The sequence below is a fragment of the Electrona antarctica genome (genome assembly GCF_951216825.1).
Source record: "Electrona antarctica genome assembly, chromosome: 11".
In the NCBI taxonomy this organism is placed as follows: Eukaryota; Metazoa; Chordata; class Actinopteri; order Myctophiformes; family Myctophidae; genus Electrona; species Electrona antarctica.
In genome coordinates, this window is record NC_136792.1 from 25,316,426 (window position 1) to 25,335,078 (window position 18,653).

Sequence of the window (18,653 nt, forward strand, 5' to 3'; positions counted from 1 at the left end):
GTCCATGCCAGATTGAAATCACTGGACATCTGGGCTTTGACTTGGCTCTAGGAGGCAGGAAATCCCGGAGCAGCTGTGTCTCCTTGAGGTCAGCCTAACTGCACCTTTTTGTATACGTATACATTGCTGCTCGAACCAGAGTTTCATCGCCTTCTTAAAATATTGGCATATTTTAGTTATATGCCAATATTAAGTTATTTGTTTTTCAAAATACAGAAAGTATATTTATTAAAAAAATAAACCAAAACAAAAACTACTTTGTTAGAACAGGTTTTGTTAGAACAGGTTTTCAACTGGTGGCCGTGGACCACTGGAGGTCCGCGAAGGTATTGCATGTGGTCCCTGACCATGCATTTAGTATGGTTTTTATCGACCACTAGTTGGGGAAACGAACTAGTTCACTAAATTACCTGGTGATGTATGATGACATCAATAAAGAACTTCCACAGAAAGGGAGTTTGAATTTCAAGTGTACCGGATTGACTGGTTGAGTGTATTAGGAAATGTTCCCATATAATCATGCAATCGCATGTGCCGCTATCTATGTTTAATTTGGAAGGTTAAGAGAAAAGAGTAAGGGCAACCATGGGAAAGGAATAGCTGCGGACGACTAGCATATGTCAGTTAAATTACTGTTAAGGGCTTGATTTAATTCACCTCAAATTAACAAATTAAACAAAGCCCTTAACTGTCAATATTTAATTTCCGGCTCCCCCACACCACGCCCATATCCCCCCACCCAACACAACAGTGATCCCCAGGTTGATTCTTAGTCAGGGTGGTGGTCCCCAGGTTGATTCTTAGTCAGGGTGGTGGTCCCCAGGTTGATTCTTAGTCAGGGTGGTGGTCTCCAGGTTGATTCTTAGTCAGGGTGGTGGTCCCCAGGTTGATTCTTAGTCAGGGTGGTGGTCCCTGGTTCATAATCAGTTGAAACCCCCTGTCCTAGAAGAACACAGTGTTTATATTGGTGTTTCATCCCATAACACACCACTAGGGGTCCTTGGTGAGGGCAGCCTCATTCTCCTCTTGGGAGAATTAAATGGACTCAGACATAACGGTAATTAAGACTTCATTCGGTAAAACCCAAGACCACGAGATCCTTGTCTTCCATCCCCCGGCTGCGAAAGCTTTTTGTTGGCAATTGTACTCGTCTGGACCACACATTTAAAATGACAGAGCATGTGTGTCTACTGTATGTTTGTTTGTATGTATGTATGCGTGTGATGAAGTTACACAATGACTTACCACACAGTAGGGTGTAGCCTTGCCACTGTGGGCTCAACAGGATGTAGTTATATTTATAACATTGGTTCTTATAACGTTTGATCCTGGGGCCCTTGGGGGGGGGACCCAGAGATAAAAAATCGTTTCAAATGGGGGGGCCCTAATGAATGGCCGCCCTAATGAATATCAAACTGGGGGTCCTTCTTGAAATGGAATTAAATCACACTCGTGTGAAGTGAGGGGCGCACACTATATCGGCCCACATGATGTTTGTTTTAGTGTCCTAAACAAACATTGTACAAACATTAAAAAGTCCATAGGCTTGGCTGCCACATGACATAATCCAGCCAAAAGGCTGAGAATCACTGATACAGTGGCTTCAGTCCCTGCTTCTAGCAGGAAGGGAGAGAGGGAGGCTGTTCTAGGAGGGAGAGAGAGGGAGGCTGTTCTAGGAGGGAGAGAGGGAGGCTGTTCTAGGAGGGAGAGAGAGAGGGAGGCTGTTCTAGCAGGGAGGGAGAGAGGGAGGCTGTTCTAGGAGGGAGATAGAGAGAGGGAGGCTGTTATAGCAGGGAGGGAGAGAGGTAGGCTGTTCTAGGAGGGAGAGAGGGAGGCTGTTATAGGAGGGAGAGAGAGAGGGAGGCTGTTCTAGGAGGGGGAGAGAGAGAGAGGGAGGCTGTTATAGCAGGGAGGGAGAGAGGGAGGCTGTTCTAGGAGGGAGAGAGGGAGGCTGTTCTAGCAGGGAGGGAGAGAGGGAGGCTGTTCTAGGAGGGAGGGAGAGAGGGAGGCTGTTCTAGGAGGGAGAGAGAGAGAGGGAGGCTGTTATAGCAGGGAGGGAGAGAGGGAGGCTGTTCTAGGAGGGAGAGAGGGAGGCTGTTATAGGAGGGAGAGAGAGAGGGAGGCTGTTCTAGGAGGGAGAGAGAGAGGGAGGCTGTTATAGCAGGGAGGGAGAGATGGAGGCTGTTCTAGGAGGGAGAGATGGAGGCTGTTATAGCAGGGAGGGAGAGATGGAGGCTGTTCTAGGAGGGAGAGAGGGAGGCTGTTCTAGGAAGGAGAGAGGCAGGCTGTTATAGCAGGGAGGGAGAGAGGGAGGCTGTTATAGGAGGGAGAGAGGGAGGCTGTTCTAGGAAGGAGAGAGGGAGGCTGTTATAGCAGGGAGAGAGGGAGGCTGTTCTAGGAGGGAGAGAGGGAGGCTGTTCTATAGGAGGGAGAGATGGAGGCTGTTATAGCAGGGAGGGAGAGATGGAGGCTGTTCTAGGAGGGAGAGAGGGAGGCTGTTATAGCAAGGAGGGAGAGAGGGAGGCTGTTATAGCAAGGAGAGAGAGAGGGAGGCTGTTATGGCATGGAGGGAGAGAGGGAGGCTGTTCTAGGAGGGAGAGAGGGAGGCTGTTATAGCAGGGAGGGAGAGAGAGGGAGGCTGTTCTAGGAGGGAGAGAGAGGGAGGCTGTTATAGCAGGGAGGGAGAGAGAGGGAGGCTGTTCTGCATCTGGGAAAATGACATGTCTGAGCCTCCCTTGGGGAGATGGAGGGACTCAATTGTCCTTCCAGATAACTCCCTATGGCTGTGAGTATGAGGAAGCCTGGGACTGCTGTTTATCCTTTATCTGAAACGCACATTAGACCCCTACCCTCCTACACACACACACACACACACACACACACACACACACACACACACACAAGCCCCCCGCCTGTGGTTTTTCGACACATCTCATAAACGCGGGAAAAATGGCAATTGACTTGAATGTGCCACTGTGGTTTCACCATGGTTGCTGTTTCATTATCGTATGACAAAGACTTGCCTGACATCAGCGTTGTTTGCCTACAGTATAAGAGTATACTGTATAGTGCAACATGAGCAATGTGCCAATTTTGTGAGGAAAGACACTTCCCATTGCAAATCATTTTTATTTGTTTGCAAACAACTGTAAAATTACAGTAAAGGTGGTTGCACACCGGTCGCGTTTTTCGGAAAACCAATGGAGAAACGCAGCTAAAAATCCGAATTCGCATCCGATTCGCGCCCGGTGTGTGGAGACCTAATTAATGTCATTAGAGCTTGTAATTTGTAATATATTGATATAATTTATATAATATATAGGTCAGTGGTTCTCACACTTTTGTTCAATTTCAAGGACCCCTCAGTTTGGGTATGCATTAGGCCAGGGGTTCTCAACGTTTTTTTGGCTGGGGACCCCCGGAAATGCTTTGACAATGTCTCGCGACCCCCGCCCCGCACCACCCCCAATACAAATTCACCGCTACAATAATCTTAATAATATAGAAATTATATCATAAATAAATACTGAAATCATGCATGCACTATATAAAAACTCTAAATTTGCATTTTCCAGCCATTCAGTTGCCATCTTTTTTTCTTCTTTTTTTTTAATCATCTGGGGACCCCCCAAAATAATTTCACGCCCCCCCACACTCTGAGTGTGTACATTTGTGCACTCAGAGTTACAGACCGGTAAGGGTCCATTTTGTTTCCTAACTATTCATCGTTTTTCTGGTGACTCCCTGGCCTGGAACCACCTCAAAGACCCTTGGTTGGGGTCCTCGGACCCCACTCGGAGAACCACTAATATAGGCTATAGTAAATTCAGGGTGACGTGACTGCTGTCTATATGGAAGTTGGCTAAACAAAGTAGAAGCACCTAGCAACATCGTCATGGCCAAGGACCTTTACAAGGATATGTTCACTATGTACATATTTGGAAACAAGGGTGATATTTGACAGATCTACACAATACATAACAGAAATGAAGTTCTGTTGTGAGGTATTTCAAAGCAGCCAACACCTTGTTTGGGTTGTGGGGTTTGATGTCTTGGCTGTGGATGAAACGGGTTGAGGGTGGGGGTGGTTCCCCACCTAGTGTTGATTATGAACATTAAATAAACTGGTTTGACCAAACATCTGTGTTTGATTGGCAGCATACAGCCATCAAACAAAAATGTTTGGTCAAACCATGTGACTTCCATTGTAAACATATTGAGGCGGCCATCAAACAGAACACAGAACATGCATGTGATATGTGTGTATGAGGCCTATCACTCTGTGTTGTTGTGTTTTGTTGTGGAGGGGGTGGCAGTGAGCAACAGTTCTGCACTGTGCTAGCTCACGTGTAGCTCAACGCCTGTGTCTGCCCGCTTCTCAGAATAAGGAACTTAAAAAAAACAGTCACACTGGGCTGAGTGTTAACAAACACAGGCGAGGATTTCCGCTTTGCACGTTTTTGCTTAGCCTACTACATAACATAGCTCAGATTTCTGAACTGCCAAGCGTGGTACTGCCAGCTGTACCGTGTACACCCCACACAGGGCTTTCGCTATCAATCCTCACCACCAGTTTATAGCCTTGAACTTTACCCAATTACCAAACATATCCACTTATTCAAATACCAACCCATTTATTTATCATCATCATCATCTATTTAACTCAAGACCATGTTCACATGGTGTGGAGCACAGATTCATAAATAGACAGTATACAATACATAATATTCGTACAGACTTACAAATCCTTTTCTTCATCCTACTTCATTGACCAGGATTAGGGGTCTATCTTTGTCCCCTTCAGTAGTTCCCTACACCAAATATCGTTCCCAAAAATACTCTTATTTACAGACAACACTAGTAGATCTGCCATTTTTCGCCAAACGGTCGCCTACTTTTGCAGCATATCCAGCTATTAGGACCTTTATGAGTTATGGCCCAGAAACACATCAATTGCCCAAGACGTCTGTGGACGTCTTTGGTATTACCGCACGGGCAGAGCCCAAGACGTCTGTGGACGTCTTTGAAAAAAAAAAAACTTTGGTGCCAAAGTTTGTGTTTTCGCCATTAAGAATGCAATTGGCGTTTAAATTAAATAACTCAGAAACTATAAAACATTTCAAAGTAAAAAGTTCCAGCATGTGTCTCCACAGTCAGCTGAATTATAAAAAATGTGAATGGATTTTCTAGGTGAAAGTGATTTTTGGGCAGTTTTGCGTGGGCTCTCTTAAGGATGCTATGTTCAAGTGGTTAAACCACAGCAGCTTCCTGTTTCTCTCATCACACAGCAGCATCACCACGTTTGAATCTGAACGGTATGTTATTGTTTTGTGTACCTCCTACCTACCTTATAGACTTGACAGAACTTTAGCAATAACAAAACGTCCACTTGATGATTTATCACAACGCCAGTGTACACTTGCATAGTGCAAGTATGCGATACAGTAACCAACCAGTGGTGGAAAGTAACTAAGTACATGCTATAAGCAATTTAGCGATTTGCCTGTCTACTTCCTGATTGGTTAGTCATTTCTGCAGGGGCTTTTTCCCCGACCAATGACAAAGCTTCTAGGAACACCTTTGAATGCAGATTGTGGCCCCTAGATGTGTCACAGAGACTACATTTTTTGGGGGAGCATTTTACTCATTGCTGGCTGTCTGAATACAATATATTATAGCTACTTTAAGTACTGACTGTACTACAATGAGGTATTTGTACTTGTTTATTTCCAATAATTTTACTTCTTTCTACTTCTATCTTGGAGGCAAATATTGTAATTTTACTTCACTACATTTGAAAACGTTAGTTAGTTACTTTGATTATTATTACAAAGTAGTATTGATACATTTACTTGTGTAGCAGGGCTATTATGAAATTACTATATGCCACCCTCACAGATAGGAGTGAGGGATCCTACAAACACATTAACCATAGCATTAACCATATATACTGCTGGACAATGTAACTGAACAAGATAAGGTTCCTCAATTTGGTACAGGTTCAGAATGAACAGAACCAGAGGCTGATGTAACAAAAGTGTCATGTTTATTCAACATGTAGAAAAATATATTCAAGTTAAAATACAGAAGGGAAGAGGGGTTATTCTAGCTGGGAAACATTATTACATTATACAAAATATAGAAAAAATGACTAAAATACAACAAAATACCAACACCTACCCAGTCAATTAAGGCTCCAACTGATGTGGATGTGGTTAAACTCAGAAAGGACCTGGAGTCTCTGGAAGTACAGAGGCTACATTAGGCTTAACAGTTGACTAACATTGTCCCCATGTCAAAAACCCTCTTAAAACCCACTCCTCTACCCTTTACTGACTCCAGCAGCGTCCCAGCTCCCCCTCACAAAGCATCACATGTATAGTGTTCGCCTCCACAATGTACCGGTATACACATAGCTTGTTCTTTTCCTTGCAATCTTCTTTGCAGTCATCTTTCCCACACCTCCCACATACTATATTGCCCCTACAGATAGCCGCTATGTGCCCACTGCCCGTATTGTTGACTACAATAGCATTCCATTAAGACATGGAGCTCTCTAATAAGGCCTCACACTATAACTCATATATTCAACATGTATTCGTTCTGGTATCTCCCCTTCAAATGTCAAGCACACTGACTTAGTGTCCCCCTGATTTCCTTCCTTAAATCGCATCAGCCTCCTTGCACCACAAACTCCTTCAACCTCCAAAAATTGCTCTAATTCCATTGATAGTGGCACGCCACCTATCATTCCCTTCGTCCTTCGCTTTCCTCCCAAGTGGAAGATGCTCACTGGCCTCCCTTTAAACTTCTGTCCGTTCCCTGCTACGGCTTTCTCCGCCTGGTCTCTATTCATGCAATATATATTCACCATTCCACACTTTTATGCCTTTATTGATAGATTTCAAAGCAGACTGACAGGAAATGGGGAGAGAGATGAGGAGTGACACGCGCCGAAGGCTGTCGGGATCGGGAGTCGAACCCGCGGCACGCCGTCAGGCTGGCTCAGCAGCCTAGGTGCCCAGACAGTTGAGCTAACCGTCCGGGCCACTCCTGATAATTCTTAATGATTTTACCCTGCCCAATCTCTTCTCCACAGCTTTTCCTATCACTCGAGGAACACTAAACAGCCTGTCGGCTTGAGCAACCGCTGCCATCCTGACCTCACTTCCTTCATCACTTTCTGACATGTTTTCTCCTTTCTTTATTTTCTTTTTATTTCGATGCACTCTCGGTTACTCCAAATCATTTCTTTCATTGTCCAAATCCTCCTCTGATGTTGAGTCCATTTCAAACTACCCGCTGTGAATGCCGTCTGTTTACTTCTACGCAAGTACAACATGAGTCCTCAAACCTGGTCACCCCTTTTATGCACTACCCTTAAAGGGGCAGTGCTACATACATACCTGCTTGTGACGTTGGTATCCGCATACCAATGTCTCAAGCCGTTTGTGATGATGTTGAGGCATCAGACAGACAGACTCATTAGTGGGAGTATATGAATTAACTATTAGCAAATTAATGGGGTGGGGTGGGGATACGGGAAGAGATAATTAGAAGTAGACTCCTGCCTGTCCATGTAATGAACTATCGCTGCGCTGGATTACCTTTTAGGGGGGGAAAAAATTGCCACTCCGTCTTTAAGAAGAGTCCATTTGGACCCCTGGTGGTCCCAGGAACCGACGTTGACAAACACAGGTCTACGTGGCACTCTGCTGGCCACTGGGTTGTCCTTGTGTGGTGTGTGGTGTGGTGCATTCATCCATCACAGGGTTCTGTGTGTGTCTGTCATCTTCAGCCTCTCTGTCAGGAAGGCCCTGAGCAGCTGCAAGCTGACCTGCTGATCTGTGTCTGGCTAGCGATGCACAGGAAGATGTTTTGTGCCCATGATTTCGTTTTTTATCCTATTAAGAGTCCCACTGAGATAATTTGTATACCTGCCGCTCTGTTGTGACTGCATGACTTTCTTGTTGTCCTAGTTTAGTCGTCTTTGTTTTATCCTCTGTTTTCTCTGACAAATAACGGCTTAATTTGGGATTTCAGTTAGCCATTTGAGTTCATTCATTGTTTACATTCGATTTGTAATGAAAAAACAAAATAAAATAAATAAATAAAATAAACATTTTCTTAACCACTTAAAGGGGAATTTCTCCCTAAACCTTTTTTTTTTTTTACAAAAGTATGTTGATAATTATGTATATTGACCAAAAAAAATATTTAAAAAAAAATAAAGATATAGGGGAGCTGGTCCTGGAGCTGAAGCTGGAGCTGCTCCTGGACGGGTCTAACTCTAGAACTCCTATTCAATCGTGCAATTGTTTTTTGTTTTTTGTTCACATCTGTTCTAGATGATGTGACAGCAACACTCCATGCATTGTTGACACTGCACTCTTCCTGGTCTACGTGAGCTGACGTTAGACCCCCCCCAGGAGCAGCTCCAGGACCAGCTCCCCTATATCTTTATTTATGTTTTATTTCTTTTTTTGGTCAATATACATAATTATCAACTTACTTTTGTAAAAAAAGGTTTAGTGAGAAATTCCCCTTTAAGTAGGCCTATGATAGCACATCTGCTCCTAACATGTCGCACCGCTTGTAGATCTAGTATTTTCACTATTTTTGAACGTTTTTAATATGAAACAAACATACCAAACACAAACAGACTTCATTTCCCAAAAGTAATCAATCTGACCAGAAGCCAAGATAAACATTTCCTCACCGGTGATAAAAAATTATGACCAGCGGGGGTGGGGGACTTGGACTCCCTAAATCACCTCATGATATGACGGCTTGGACGAGAACCAACGGTCGTCTCTGGGTCGGGTCCCCATAGTGTCCGGAGGAGGTGGGAACCCACTGATCTGTTCTGCACACAGAGAGCGCGACACAATGAAATGCAGCTCCCGTGGCCGTGACTCACCCAGTGAAGTGGCTAACGGGGCCCTCATGGGAGCCGCCCTTCCCTTTAATAACACGCCACTTATACGGAGTGTGGAGGGGATACTGTAAATAACCTTACTGTCATTGTTATGATTATTTCCAGTCGCCTCAGTTATAATGTGTTGACCCTGCATTGTCTGGCTACTGCCAGGGTTTGGTTGCTGCTGTCCTTTATAGACAATAGAAACTGGTGTGGTCACGTGGCCGGGGATCGCCGCAGAACGGTTGTAATTCATCAGACGCTCCACGAAAGAAAGAGTTTGTCGGCGGTTAAATGTGGACAGTGAGCTATGAGAAGTGGGACAGCTAGGGCTGGCCCCATGCTGGCTCTCAGGGCCACTGGCTAGATAATGCACTGCCATTGTTTGTGTCTCGCACGCCTGTTGACTCCTAATGGGGCCGTCCACCCTCGGCACACTGTGTTGTCTTCTGCACCACTGTCTCTGTTGACCCTGTCCCAGTGCCTTCCTTCCTTTCAGCCAATAATAGATCAATAACAGACACGGCTGACCGTTGACCGGGGGCTCTCGTTGGCGAAAAGAAAAAGCAATTAGATTGCAAAGATAAGCATTTTATAGTGGTTTTGCACTGTTGGTGGCAAAAAAGCCCACAACTGCTTAGTTTAAAACTTTGTTTATGTTTTTCTATTTCTGTCCATCTGAAGACAAGTGGTGGTCTCAACTATATGCCTAGTGCATTGGTTCTCAAACGGACCCCCATATCTATTTGTCCGCTGACCCCCATCTGAAGATATTTTGTGTCAGGGTCCCCCATACAAGATTTGTGTTGTTAAAATGTTTCAATAATATTCCAAATATGTAACAGATTCTTTGAAAATAGCAGATTTACATCGGCTAAGTTCAAATAGGCTACGTTCAAATCGGGTAAAGTGTTATTTTGATAATTCTGCCAGGCACCCCCTGGAATCCCCTCAGAGGCCCCTGTGGCTCACCGGACCCCACTTTGAGAAGCCCTTCTGGTTGGCTTGCGCTTCTGGTTGTCCCAGACTTTTAATCCTTACCACAACCTTGAGAAGTCCATGTTTACTGTTGTTTCAACAATGCTATTTGCAATTGCATAGGCGATTTTAAGGGGGTGCCAGGGGGGCAATGACTGTCAAGCACAGCAACGGTCGATAGGATTCGAACGCTGCAGCCATCAATAAATGTTCCGTATGCATGTGCTCTCTAGACATACTATCCAAAGTGCTCCCCTGCTCATAAAACAGTAACAGTATGCATGTGCACCTGGTGTTAGCAGTACACAGCAGTATGTGCAATTTACTGACTGCATACCATTCTGGTATGGTATTTAACCTTGTATGGTGCAAATGGTTTAAGTAGAAAATTGGAGCACACCTAACGTTGTTCAATGTATCTTATGAACTTGGTGAAATGGAGTGCAGGCCTTTAGTGAAAAAAGGAAAACACATAGAAAACACATAGCCTACCGCCAAAAAGCCAAACGATCGCACATTCATGTTCTGCTGAAAAAGAACGCTAAATCTCCCCCACATGTTTGCAGTGCTAGGCTATGTCAATGTCATGCAGACCTTAAGAGCCCTGCCAGGCCTGGGTGTGTGCAATCACAGAATCTTTCTGAAAACAACAGCTGTAGTGAATATTAATTTGCTCTCACAGTTTGATTGTGAACAAGCTGTTTTGTTTGGAGGCATTTTTGTTGGAACTCCTAAGGTCTGCGTGTTCATCACTGACTTCAGTTCATTTGGAGAACGTTGCTACAGCAAGGTTTTTCTGGCAAGCTACTTCTGTGTGGACAAAATAATTCTCTGTCTTTCAGGGAGTTCAGAATTTGGACTACCGATACCACGGTGCAAAAAAATACTTTGTTACAAACTTACAAGTAAAAGTCCTGCACTCAAAATCTTACTTAAGTCAAAGTACAAAAGTATTAGCATCAAAATATACTTAAAGTAGGAAAGGTTAAAGTAGTCATTACTCATTATGAAGAATGGCCATTTCAGAATGTTAAATGTCATATTATTAGACTACAAATAACATTATTGATCATTAACCACTCAAGCCCTATGTTGTACTTTGGCTATTCATATAGCCGATCTACGAGCTCACAATGTGTCACGAATACGACACGATGTGATGCGTTGTGAGTTCGTATTTCTGCTATTTCCTTTGAAGATATATGATAAATGAATAATTCATCAAATTATCCTCTATACAATTCTAATCCTCAACGTCACATTAGCACAGGGCAAGACTGCTGCTGAGCAACACTGCTGCTGACTTTACACCATAGACTTACACGGACACCACGAAACGCCACAGAGCACGGACAGCCTCCCGGGACCTCGCTAAAAATCCCCCCCAACTCCCGCCTCAATGTGCGCTGTTTACAAGACGCAAACGTTTCCATGCACTACCTTACTTTACTCCATTTTCGCCACATATCGCTCCTAGCCATAGCACCGCCATCTTCCCGCAAATTACGTCACACAGTGAACTGCATGTTGGGAGGGACACAGCTTAATGTATGGGCCACTATTTCCTGTGCAACATCGCTGTCACTCCGACTTGCGCATCATCACTTTTGCCAGCCAAACACAAACACACACACACACACACACACACACACACACACACGCCTGCGAGCCTACCTGTGAGTGACGTGCTGCTGAAAATATCCCACGTCCAGTTGTACAGTACAGTACAGTACAGTACAGTACAGTACAGAGGGGTACAGTATACTATTCCCGCTAGGTTTCCACATATGCGGCTTCCAAGCAACTTGGTATATAGAAACATTGCAACTTGCCATGCTTGCTTTTATACAAAAAAAAACCCCAAGAAAAACAAACAACTCAGCCAGGTTGCCAAGTTTGCACTTTCCAATCCACTGGGTATATGAAAACATTGCTTTTCCATGTAAAAAAAAAGAAAAAACAACACAGTATCGCCCTCCCGCTATTGCCTTCTTCCCATTTGCGACATGTGGCGCTGGGATGAGCGGGCCGAAGGCCCGCGGAATTCTAGTTATTTAATTATTGAAAAGTAAAGTAATTTAAGCTGTCACATAAATGTAATGTAGTGAATACAATATTTGCCTCTGAGATGTACTGTAGTATAGTCGAACTTCGAAGTATAAAGTAGGCTATCACAACCTTGAAATACTCAAGTAAAGTAAAAATGCAGTACCCTGAAACTGTACTTGATTGCAGTGCTTGAGTAAATGTACTTTAGACCGGTTCCCAAACTATTTAGCCTGTGACCCAAAAGAGAAATGAGATATTTGCCCGGGAGGCCGGGACCCAATTGAGGTTAAATAGCAGATCTGCAAGTGCACAACACATTGCTTCACGCAGCGTTGGGAACTACTTCTAAAATATTTGTTTTCTGGATTTTTTTCTTCCTGAAATTAATGGGGGAAAAAAATCATTGAATTTTGTTTTCAATTCATGAAACATTTAGCTGTTTTTGGGAATGTTTTCAGGCAATAGAGTAGATAATGACACAGTTTTAATTTTAAGCTGCTCAACTGACATGTTGCCTCTCTTATCTCTGCTACTGTACCTGGGACAAAAAGAAACCCGGTTCCCAGCATTCCCAGAGTCTCAGATTTGAGTTTTGATTTATTGTAGTGATTGTATCTGTTCGAATTGCTGTGAAAATAAACACACAGAGTTTGGCTGCCTTTCCTTTGCAGATAGCTGATGTCGAGTAGAAACCACCTATCTCCACACCCTGATGTAATCACAGTGGTCTGTGGTCAAACCATGTGGCTACTATTGCGCAGGCGCCCTGATGGCTCGACCTGACAACATAATTGCAATTTGCAATATCAGGGATTTGAAACAAAGTCAGGACCTGTTTGGCATCTCGTAATTTTCTCGTTGCTCCTCCACTTTTCCATTACCTCTTTCCCAGTAAATTGCCTGCAGGCTATACACTGTATTTTACTTGAGTAAAAGTAAGTCAAATATACTCCACCAAAGTACCAAAGTAAATTCACTCAAACTTTCTCAAAACTAGATAGTCAAGCTCACAACTAGAATATATGGGCTTAATTAGAGCTTCAGTGGTTAATTACAATTTGTGTAAGATTAAGCTAAATCTGCAAAGTACAAAATTGTACTTCTGTTTACACACATACAGTATGGGTTCTCAAGCTAGACTGTAGAATGTATTATCAGTGTGTTATGCCGGGCTAATTGTGTGGTGTGTTTATTTTGTTTGTCTTCTTTTTTGTTGGTGGTGGGGGGAGGGGTTATTGAAGGAATAAATACCAGCACTCACGTTATCCGTTAGGATTCTTGTTTTATTTCAGTTTTCCCCAGCAGGCGCAACAAACAGACAGACGGACGTTTCGGCCGGGTGGCCTTCTTCAACTTTAATCTCGAGGGGAGGGGGAGGGGTTATACAATGTATTCTCCGGGTAAAAAAATAAAATTAATCCAAGGGTCTGTCTTCGGGTTGCGGTGGAACCTTCAAAATAAGGGTTTCACTGAAAAATGCTGGCGGTTAAGAGAGAATTAGCTCTTCCAACCCTGAGGCTACAGTGAGAAGAACAGATTAACTGCATTAAAAGTCAGTCAAATAACAAAAAAGGTAGTTTCTTTTTTGACAACTTCTGTAAACTACTTTTATTTGTGACTGTCGGCGCCCGACACTCACACAAGTTGTGGCAAAATTATGTAGGTATACCAGTCCAGAAATGTGCTTATTTATGTATTTTACAGTTAATAAATACAGGCACTAAGTGACTAAGACCCCTACAACATTCCTGGTCACATTCAAGATACCTACAGTATTTGAGCCAATCAGGAGAGAGAACTCTTACAGGAACCAGGGCAATGAAAAGTGAAATTGGAAGCGATGAAACCCAAACATGAGCAGACTACATTTGAACAGAGTTTTTAATTGAGCTGATTATTACCTATGGGGAGTTCTCTCTCCTGGATGAAATTGGTATTTTCTGTTTTCTAAAGAGCCGGAGAGACACTCCATTGCGATGATTACTATCAGGATATAGAGCTATAACTTGACTATAAAGGTTTTATGGTGTCGGCAGCCGGAGGAGTCTATAGCCGTCTGTGTCTGGAGCTAATCTCACAAACCCATCAGAGCAATATCTTGTGCCCAGCACTGCCAGTAGGCCACAGAAATAGCTCCATTACTGTTTTCTACCATACATTTTGTCTCTGTTGGGTGGAAACCAAAACCTTTCAGGATTCAAACTCAAAAACAGCAAAAGCAGCAGATCTACAAGCTCGAAATGCTGCGTGAAGCGACACTATTGAGGGTGGTGAGTTTTTTTAGATCTGCTACTTTTGATGTTTTGTGTGACGCTGTAGTATGATCAAGTAAATAATACAAAAAGTTAGAATATGGAGATAAAAGGTTTCTGATTATGTACTACATTAACAGCACAAGGTGTTGAGGCATCAAATTAGTTCTTTTTTTGAGGGGTGCTAGCCCCTTCTAGCTATTAGTGTAGATTTCTGTCCTACACAAACTAATTCAATTAATTAATTAAATTCCAATTGACAATGGATGGAGAATTTTACGTCATAGTGTCTGAGCAAATAGACAGTGTCTATTTTACGTCATGATGATGTACGATGATAAGAGCGCCCCTCACTCGATTTTTAAATTGAGAAGCTGCGTTATTATTCAATACAATAGTGGAGTCATGACGGAATGATAAATGTAAGTCAATGAAATACAACGTAATAAAGTCAAATTAGCAGTCCGGATTTTGCTGTGTACTTTGACATTTGGCCCCCCCCGTTGAGGAGGATACAATTTCGATATCAAACCGTAACCGTTGCCATACCCAGAACTCAACGAATATTCACAACACCACAGAAATTTCAGCAGTACTGTACTGTACTGTACTGTACTGTACTGTACTGTACTGTACTGTCACACCCAAAATCATCATATATACAGTTAATAATGTGTGTGTGTGTGTGTGTGTTAGGCTGTGCAACAGTGCAAACAAAGAGGGTAGGAGGCGCGCACACCAAGAGTAGGGAGGTGCTGACCACAGGAGATAAACTTTAAAATGGAAAGGAGAGGTCGCACAACTCGTAGTCCCGATGCCAAAAAACGTTTTATTACCAACGTTTTGACAAACGAGTTGCCTTCTTCAGGGTATGAACAGTGACACCAAACCAACCAAACGCTATTTTCATGCTCGGACACAGCCAGGGACACAGCCAGCCAGGGACACACAACTGTGCTCCTCGGAGTAGTGAGGATTGAGGAACCAACCAGATTTGTCTGGAACGAGAATAGAACCAACCAGGGCCCATTATGCAAATACGAGGTGGGCTTATATCACCTGTGACGTATGTTGCAAGACCGGGCTGCGTTGCTCTGATTGGTTGTAGGTCTAAGCCAGGGGTTCTCAACCCGTGGGTCGCGACCCCTCGGGGGGTCCCCAAATTAATTTTGTTTGTTTACTGGCTGGAAAATGGAAATGAAGAGTTTACATACACATAGTACATGCATACACCTTCCCTAATGATTATATCTGGTTTCAGTATTTATTTATGGTGTATTGTCTCTATTATTAAGGTTATTGTAGCAGTCAATTTATATTGGGGGTTGGGAGGGGGTGGGGCCAAGACATGTCCCAAGACATTGCCAAAGCATTTCCAGGGGCCCCCGGCCAAAAACGTTGAGAACCCCTGGTCTAAGCAATAGAGTCCGTTTGCGCCACCCCTAACACTCCTAACACTGAGAAGGACAATATCCACGCAGTGATATTGTCTGGCTACGCAAGGCTAGGTCTCTGCCAGGCAAGGTAGTAGAAGTCAATCTCCTACTGATGACATGACTATAGAGATACTGTGTACTAATTTGTGTGATGTTTGGACGAAATCTGTAGGAATAGCAAAAAATCTGTTTAGCAAAAATCTGCCTCTTGGTGCAGGTGCTGTAACAGTCCAAGTTTCATGGAAATCGGAAGCTGAATTCACTGAGGCCTTTCGTTCAAATGAGTCACTCCTGGCTGCAAACTTAAGATGCCAATCTTAGTCAATTAGGATGGAATGGAAAATTGTATAGACAATAAAGGAATAAAGCCAAGATGACAGATCTGGGGAAAACTGCACTTTACTACTATGCACCTTGGGCATGGAAAAATATCTAAAATTAGAGACATTTATTAGACATTAGAGACATTTTTAGAGACAATTAGAGACATTGAAGCATTATGCATTTAAGCATTTTAAATGCATCAAGGGCATCATAAAGGATGTGATGATGGAGGCATGTGATTCTTATCGTAGGCTGTGAGGTGGAGATTATAATTTGCCTGTGTGTGTGTGTGTGTGTGTGTGTGTGTGTGTGTGTGTGTGTGTGTGTGTGTGTGTGTGTGTGTGTGTGTGTGCGAGTGCGTGTGTGCACGCGCGTGTGTGTGTGTGCGTGCGTGCGTGCATGCGTGTCAATGTGTGGGTGATGTCGCAGCTTATCTCAGAAACTGCTGGACCGATCTGAGTCAAACCTTTTTGTGCACACTGACAGTAGGCTAAGGAAGACACTCCACCCAAATTTGATTCACTGATATAGGCGATATAGGCCTTTCCCCTTGACAGATAATGCCAAAAATCATGAACGCATTGTCCAATCGTCCCCAAATCTGAATCACAAGTTGAGGGGCCTTCTACTGCAAACATCTTCGCCCAATATAGCCGATCAACAGGCTCTGCTGTTTTTGCCAGATGATCCCCTAAGAATAGGAATGCGATGGTTCATGTAGTTACGGGGACTTCCTGGCAAAAAAAGAAAAGAAAAATTAATTAAATAACAATAAATTGAACAGTTAGGGATGAAGCGTGACAGAGTTGTGTACATGTACAATACAATGCCAGAACTCTGAGCTTTTGTTCGGATGATATTTTCTGCGTGGTAAAAAGGACTCTGCAATATGAAAATGTAAAGTATGCGTTGCAGGGTGTTAGATGCAATATGGGAATTCCTCATGGGGAAGCAGATGACCTCACGGCTGGCCTGTACAATTCCAACTTTATGTGTGGTTTGTGTTTGTGCCATGGGAAGTGTCATGGGAATCTGTTTACGAGTTCACATGTAGAGTTCTAGGGCCTCGTGTATCAAAATACATTCTAAATTACATTATATTAGGGGAAAATTATGTCTGTAGCGCAGACATGTGTTAACAGAGCTTAACTGTTGATGCATTACCAATAGCTGAGGAAAATCGGCAAACTAATTTGAAATTGATTGTGAGCACAACATTGGTATGAAAGAGATGTCTGTCTGTCTGTCTGTCTGTCTGTCTGTCTGTCTGTCTGTCTGTCTGTCTGTGAAGTAGCCAAGTGCTGCACTTAAGTACAATTTTGAGGTGCTTATTTACTTGTCTTGAGTATTTCCATTGTTCAATACTTCTACACTACAACATCTCGGAGGGAAATATTGTGCTTTTTATGCCACTACAATTATTTGAAAGATTTACTTGCTTTGTAGATTAAGATTATTATTACAAAACATTCATTAACCATAATTTATATATAATCTTTTCAAAAATAGCAGATCTACCAGCTCACAACGCGTCGCATCGACAAGTATATTTTGATGCCAATACTTTATTACTTATTAATACTCGAATAACATTTTGAATACAAGAGTTTTTTATTTATTTCCTGTTTTTTTATTTGTTTTTACTTCTACACTGTGGTATTGCTACTTTTACTTAATTGAGTACTTCACTGATCCAAACATGTGTTCAGCAGCACAGCTGCTGTGTAAAACTGCCGTGTAAAAATGTGCAGATCAGCCTCTTGGCATATCTGCTTCCATTCAATCTGTCAGCCTGCAGAGGAGGGGGCCTTGACGCCCAACCATGTGCTCATCATGGTTGGTTAGGGCAGGGGTTCTCAACGTTTTTGGCCGGGGACCCCCGGAAATGCTTTGGCAATGTCTCGGGACCCCCGCCTCGCACCCTCCCGACCCCCAATATAAATTGACTGCTACAATAACCTTAACCCATTTTGGGCGGGAACCCCTTTTGGTGTTTTAAGCATTGTTATCATTTAGCTATTGAAAAATAGCAGATCTACAAGCTCATAGCGCGCCACCGAGTGGCGCGCTACGAGCTTGTAGGTCTGAAAATAAAATTTTAAAAAAAATCTTTTTTTTTATTTATTTTTTTGAAAATAATTTGGGGACCCCCTAAAATAATTTGGCGACCCCCCGAGGGGTCGCGACCCACGGGTTGAGAACCCCTGGGTTAGGGGGCCAATGAGAGGCCCATTTGCGCCAAAACGTAGAGAGGAGTTTGGCTGAGAACGGGTTATTAATGGGTCTGCCCTGTCCGTTTTTATACCCTAACTTGTCCATTCCATCAGCAACATGGCAGCAACATTCCCAAACACATGCTCTGCTCTCTACCTGTCCTCAAACGAGCATGACAGTGTAATCAAAATAATAATGGTCAGATCGCATACAGACAGATTATTTATTTACTGCGGAGAGAACACATGTTTGACTGATCACTCGTCACTCTCGTGGTGTTTTCCCCCTCTCCCTGGTTCCATAAGGATATGTCCACATTACTCGTCAAGTAAGATGTAAACATTTTGAACTGTTTTGACGTGAGGGGAGGGGAGGCGGCTATCAGAACACCCGAACATTTTCTAACGCCGAATAATAATAATACCACTGTCCGTCGATCCAGAGGCATAGAGTAGAAGAGTTGTGACAAGTCAAAGATAG